Genomic DNA, 6,669 nt, shown 5'->3' with positions numbered 1-6,669 from the left:
GGCTGCGTTATAAAATCAAAATTTCTTTCCTTTCTCGTCATTTCGCATTGTGTGTCCATCGCTAATCACTTGAGCTCCCACTTCCGATCATTGTGCATCGTCCTTCCTAGATTTTCCAACTATAATCGATTGTCATCTATTAAGGTGGGAGCTTGGTCCATTTCTCATTTCCTTTTTCGTATTCTTTTTCCTTTTTTATTTTGATTTTGATGTTTATGATCAATATCTTCTCGATAACAATTTTTGTACATAAATAACACCCGATTCAGTGGTTATTCTGACCATTTTCTTATGGTATCATCACTTGCATGCATCATAGTCCTTAATAACAAAAAAAGGGAAAACCGATACAATAACAAAAATTTGCACCTTCACGCTTCACTGAAGTTTCACGAACTACCATACCTGCACTTTCACAAAACCACAGTTCACCTAATTATAGTTTCTTGAAACCACAGTTCACGTAACTGTAGTTTCACGGAACCTCAGTTCACGTAACTATAGTCTCACGAAACCACCTTTCACGAAACTTGAGTTCATGTAACCACTTTTCACCACACAAAACCACAGCTCACGTAACTGTAGTTTCACGAAACTTGATCTCACAAAACCTAAGTTCACGTAACCACTTTTCACGAAACCACAGTTCATGAAACTATAGTCTCACAAAACCACAGTTCATGCAACTGTAGTTTCATGAAGCCTAATCTCACAAAACCACCTTTCACGGAACCGGAGTTCACGTAACCATTTTTCACGTAACTGTAGTCTCACGAAACCACCTTTCATGAGACAACTTCTCACGACCTGCAGGTTCACGGAACTACCTAGACCCTGCACCTTCACCCCACAGCTTTCACTTGTTAATTAACGCACCTTGTGATTACTCCTACACTAACACACTTCTCATTTCAACTAACCGATTAACCATTAACCAAATATATTTTAAAAAAATTAAAAAAAAAGAGAAAGAGAAAAGAGAAATGGTAGTACCTACCCCACCAGTCGGGAGACTGATGTACTTTTCATGTACAGATGTCGACGTCGGAATCAGAAGCTGTAGAGACCCCAGCTGCCACTCAAGCCAGCGCTACAGACTCCCCAGCAAGTCAGAAGAAGAAACCAATGCGGGTACCCAAACTGAATTTTTTGGGCCCATATGCCCAAGCCTTCCATGGGGCCATCATCAGCAAAGAAGCCCTTACGGCCCATGGAAAGGTCGCACTGCATTACCACAACCCAGAGTGCCTCCTAATTCGTAAATACTTACATAAGATGAAGCGTTGACTAAGGACAAGGTTATTAGTTAAAAAAGAAGAGATATTTAGAAGAAATGATGCATTTTTGACACCTCAGTGTGGGGGAATTCCCCTCATGAAGGAGTGCCTATTTCACATGTGTGGTTGAGTTTTAAACTCACAAATAATGAGATATTTTCATCTCTCCTGCTTCAACTAGATCCAAAAAGTAAACTAAATTGACCTAAAAATGGAAAATTGACCAAACTGATATGGAAAATTGACCAAACTGATCTGGAAAAATTGACCAAACTGATCTGGAAAATTCTAGAATCAGTTTGCTTGGTTAGAGGCTCACTTTTTCCTATAAATGAAACCTCCCCCTTTGTTAATGGTTAATAGTGTTTTATGCACTGTTACTCTACTCCTCCCCAGAGCCAAAAACAGTGAATTTATTGATAATTCATTAGTTTGTGACCATTTCCTCTTCAAAAGAATTGGTGGCCACTCTTGTTGCAAACAAGAGTAGATCCCTCAAACCATCAAGCCAAAGGAAAGCTCACAAAAATTCATGTAAGCTAGAAATCCTACTTTTTCTTTATTCCATTTAATGGTTTTCTAATTCTTGTTTTCTTTAAAATGAAAAATGATGCTATGCCTTGTTGGAAAGACTTTCCCCCTCTCTTCATTCTTGAATTCAGCCTTTCTTTATCCTAGATGTGTAATCAAATTATTAGAATTAAACTTTTCATATTGTTTCTCTTTAAAAAGTGAAATTTGATTAGTTTAGAATGCTTTAAACCATTTGGGATAATTTCTAAGTAACTTGAGAATGAAAAAAAAATAAAAAATGGTCAGCCATAAAAAGGAAGTTATGGCAAAATTTTCTTAAATTTTGTGAAATAAGTTTTATCTTTTATTATTCAAAAAGAGTAATCCCCACTGCTTGTGTATTCTAAAAGTGTTATTTTTATTCTTTGCATAGAAAAATGCATATTAGAAATATTTTTATAATAAAAGTGTTATTTTCATTTGAATTAATTTCTATGCATAGAAAGATGCATATTGGAAATATTTTGATTATAAAAGTGTTACTTTCATCAAAATTGATTTTTATGCTTAAATAGATGCATAAAAGATTTTTTTATTATAAAAGTGTTACTTTCATTAAAATTAAATTTATGCATAAATAGATGCATAAAAGAATTTTTTTAATAAAAGCATTACTTTCATCAAATTTTGATTTTATGCATAGAAAGATGCATAAAGAAATTTATTTTTATTTCAAAAGAGTTATTCTCATCAATTTTGATTTTATGCATAAAGAAATTTATTCTTATTTCAAAAGAGTTATTCTCATCAATTTTGATTTTATGCATAGAAAGATGCATAAAGAAATTTATTTTTATTTCAAAAGAGTTATTCTCAATAAAATTGAATTTATGCATAGAAAGATGCATAAAAGATTTATTTTTATTTCGAAAGTGTTATTCTCCTTAAAATTGAATTTATGCATAAATAGATGCATAAGCCGATTTTTATAAAAGTGTTATTTCCCACTGAAGTTGTTCTTATGCATAAATAGATGCGTAAAGAATGTTTATATCAAAAATGTTTATATCAAAAATAAGAATTCTCTTACATTCTATAAATAGATGTGATGAGATGGGATGCGAATCAGATAGATGGGAATGAATGGATGGATGGATGTGATGAGAATAGAAGTGATGAGAATGAGAGGTAAATAGATGTGATAATGTGGATGGATGATGTGGATAATGTGGATGATGTGGATTGATGTATGGATGATATGTATTTCCCATCTATCTGATTCGCATCTAATGGATAATGTGGATGGATGAGTGGATAATGTGGATGATGTGGATTGATGTATGGATGATATGGATTGATGTGTAAGTAATGTGGATTGATGTGAATGGATGTATGGATGATGTGGAATGATGTGTGGATAATGTGGATTCATGTGGATGGATGTATGGATGATGTGGATGGATGTATGGAAGATGTGGATGGATGTGTGGATAATGTGGATTGATGTGGATGGATGTATAGATAATGTGGATTGGTGTGGATGATGTGGATTGATTTGTGGATGATGCGATTGGATGTGGATTGATGTGTGGATGATGCGATTGGATGTGATTGGAAATGATATGATGTGAAAGGGATCGATGAAAAAAAATGTGGGAAGATGAGAAAAGATGGGGACTAATGTGAAAGGATGTGGAGTAATGAGAAAAAATGAAAATATTGTTGGAACTGTATTTGCATGTGAAATCTGTTTTTAAATGAATGTTTTATGTCAAGAATGCTGGGGAAGCATTTTGACCGTCTTGTGAATGAGGTCGTGGAGACCTATCTGTTAAAGTTGCAACTGCTGAGGACGGAGAGTCAACGGAGGACGTCTCGCATAGCAAGGTCGGCCGAGGTCTTGACCAGCCTCGGTTTGATTTAAATGGTAAGCTTCCGATACAGTGGATGAGAGACCAAGGAAGCCGCCTATGAGTGAAGCGCTAGGTGACCTGCGAAGGATCCTAGAGGGTGCTGACCATACGTTGCTCGGGCTCTGGGTCACCGAAGATACCCACATGTACGTTGGGGAAGATATTGGAACAAGGAGTAAGAGTTGTTTTCTGAATTCGGGCATGGATCTGGTTGGTTGACCTTGCTGGTCCTCAACGGATGAGTCCATGGCTCTTTTATATGGATCCGTTGGTTGATCTTGCTTATCTTCAATGGAGATTCCATTTTGATATGTGAATATATTGCTAGTTACTATGAGCTAGGAACTATCGAAAAGGCCCCTGAGTGAACAGGCGGTGAGCGTTCTGGTTGCCAATGATGCCATAGGTACATCGATGAAGGAATGATTGGAAATAAGGATTCAACCGGAGATTTTGAGGATTGTGATCAGTGACACAATGGTTTCATTAAATGATTGTTTTAAAGATAGCTGATGCTGAGAAAAAAGCAATTTCATATTGGGTGTGTAAGTGGTGTGACTAGTTTTAAGTTTGCATATTGGGTGTGTAAGTGGTGTGACTAGTTTTAAGTTTGCATGAATATCCAGCTAGGGGGCTTGGGAACTCTTTTCCTTGGTACCCGGGACAAAACCTAACCAAATTCTTAATTGGATCCCATCACTATAGTGGTTGGGACTGGATGGGATTAGGCTGGACTGATGGATCCTTAAATTGAGACTCAATTCTGTTATGGTACGATAGATGAAGTAAATCCCGGACAAAAATTGTTCTATGGAAAAGAATCAACGGCTGTGCCTCTCAATGAGGAAAAAAGTGTTGGTCTCTATGATCCAAGTGCAATCTTTTCCCTGATCTGACTTGGGGCTTACGGGTTCGGTCAGATCAGTTAGTTAAGGCTTTTGACTACGTTAGAGAAAAGTTATCCTAGAGGAATCGCCCGTGCTTTCCGGGCAGGAATCATGGGGGGAGGTGAACATTTACTGTTGTGACCTCCCTACCCTTTTTCCTTCTATGCTCACTGTTAATGGCTATTTCCTTTGGTATCATCATTGGCATCGCCAACCCCACAATTGGCTCTACTTCTCCCATTATCACATCAATCATGAGCACATCATTTAGGACCATGACTAGGAGTGCTTCTTGGTGGATCTTGTCTTTTTGGATCAAGTTTCTTGTAATGGTCTTCCCAGAACCATTAAATGGTACGTCTTCAGCCTATTATACCCATTTACTAGCTTTGGTAGTCTTTCACTATCCAGACTTTCCAATTTAAATGTTCTTGTACCTAGCTTCATGTACCTATTCCTACCATGGAATGATTTTCCCAGAACCATTCCATGGTACAACTTCAACCTAAACCCATTTACTGGCTTTGGTAAATTTTCACCATCCAGACTTTCCAATTTAAATATTGATATACCCAACTTTCTGAAGATTTTGTATGGCCTAGCCCATCTCATTTAGCTTTCCTAGGTGTGGTTCCATCCTAGAATTGAACAACACTACATCACCTTCTGTAAAGATTTTGAATTTTGAGTTCTTGTCCACTGGGATATTTCTTCTCCTCTAAACCACTTCAATTGTTTAGGCACTAAATAGCCTCTTCTCTTCTAGCATTAGGAGGTTCTCTATTCAATGCTTCTTATATTCCTCTAGACATAGCCTTTCTACTACAGCCCCTTTGAGGCTTGGCACTAGTGGGCACCACAGCTTCTAACCCATACACCATGCAAAATGGTGCCAGACATGTGTTCTTATAAGCTGTTCTAAATGTTCACACAGTGTAGAGTGTAACTTTGTGTCCCAATTCATTTGGTTCTTATTTATTGTCTTGATTATTATTCCCTTCAAGATCAGGTTTGTGGATTGAACATTGGCTTGTGGATAATACAGACTTGACTTCTTGTGTATCATTATGTGCTCCTCTATCAGTTTCTTGATTACTTCATTCAAGAACTGTGTCCCTTGGTAACTTACTATCTTGATTAAGGACGTAAATCTTGTCATGATCCCCTCATACAGGAATTTTCCACTTATGTTGCTTTGCAGTCCCACATTGCCTTTACTTTGATCCACTTTGTACAATAACATGTTGCCACCATGATGTACTTGTTGCTTGTTCTTTACGCTATATATTTGAATGGTTCTATGAAGTCTTAGCACATAGCACATTCTTTTGCAAAAGTGTGACCATCCTTGAGATTTATTGGCCAACATAGACCATAGACTTGCCTGAAACACCTTTCTTCATATTATCTCTCTAAAGAAGTGTCCTCCACTAACCCCTTGCACTTTCGCAACACAACTAGATTTTTGTGCTTTGGGACATACCTTCTAAGTATTAGATCAATGACCATTGTTAGAGTTACCCAACCACCACCATGAATAACTCACTCTTGAGGCTCATCTTCTTCCTTTATTTTCTTGACATCAGATGCTCCGAAAAGGATAAGTCCGATAGGAATTACAACATCTCTTCATAACAATTTAACCTTTCACCATCCACTCCAAATAGTTGTGCATCTCAGAAGTAATCCTCTACCCCTATTGGAGCTTCTCTAGACTCAAATTGAGATAGGAATTCAGCTATGACATGTTGATTACCTAGTGTGTGCTTGGTGGTGAATTTAAAGCCTTGAAGCTATTACAAAATATGTGATATAGAATCCATCCTTAGTGCAAACCTTTGTTCGAAATACTTAGTGGTACCTTAGAATAAGCACTCTAAGATTAGATGGCTCTTATTTTACTTGATTCTTGTGTGTACTATTAAAAGACATGGTGTGAGCTTAGGCTTGACAATGGTGATGATTATCACATAAGCAAACTCACACTAATAGAGCAACAACACATGCAACCACTTAGATAAACATGAGATGTGACCAATGAGCAATGGAATGTACTCAAGAGTCACCACTAAGCATCAC

Source organism: Cibotium barometz, chromosome 48, assembly GCF_041138505.1.
Source record: "Cibotium barometz isolate CiBa-2024 chromosome 48, ASM4113850v1, whole genome shotgun sequence".
NCBI classification, from domain to species: Eukaryota; Viridiplantae; Streptophyta; class Polypodiopsida; order Cyatheales; family Cibotiaceae; genus Cibotium; species Cibotium barometz.
The sequence above is the reverse complement of the archived record's forward strand: the minus strand, read 5'-3'. Positions refer to the sequence as shown.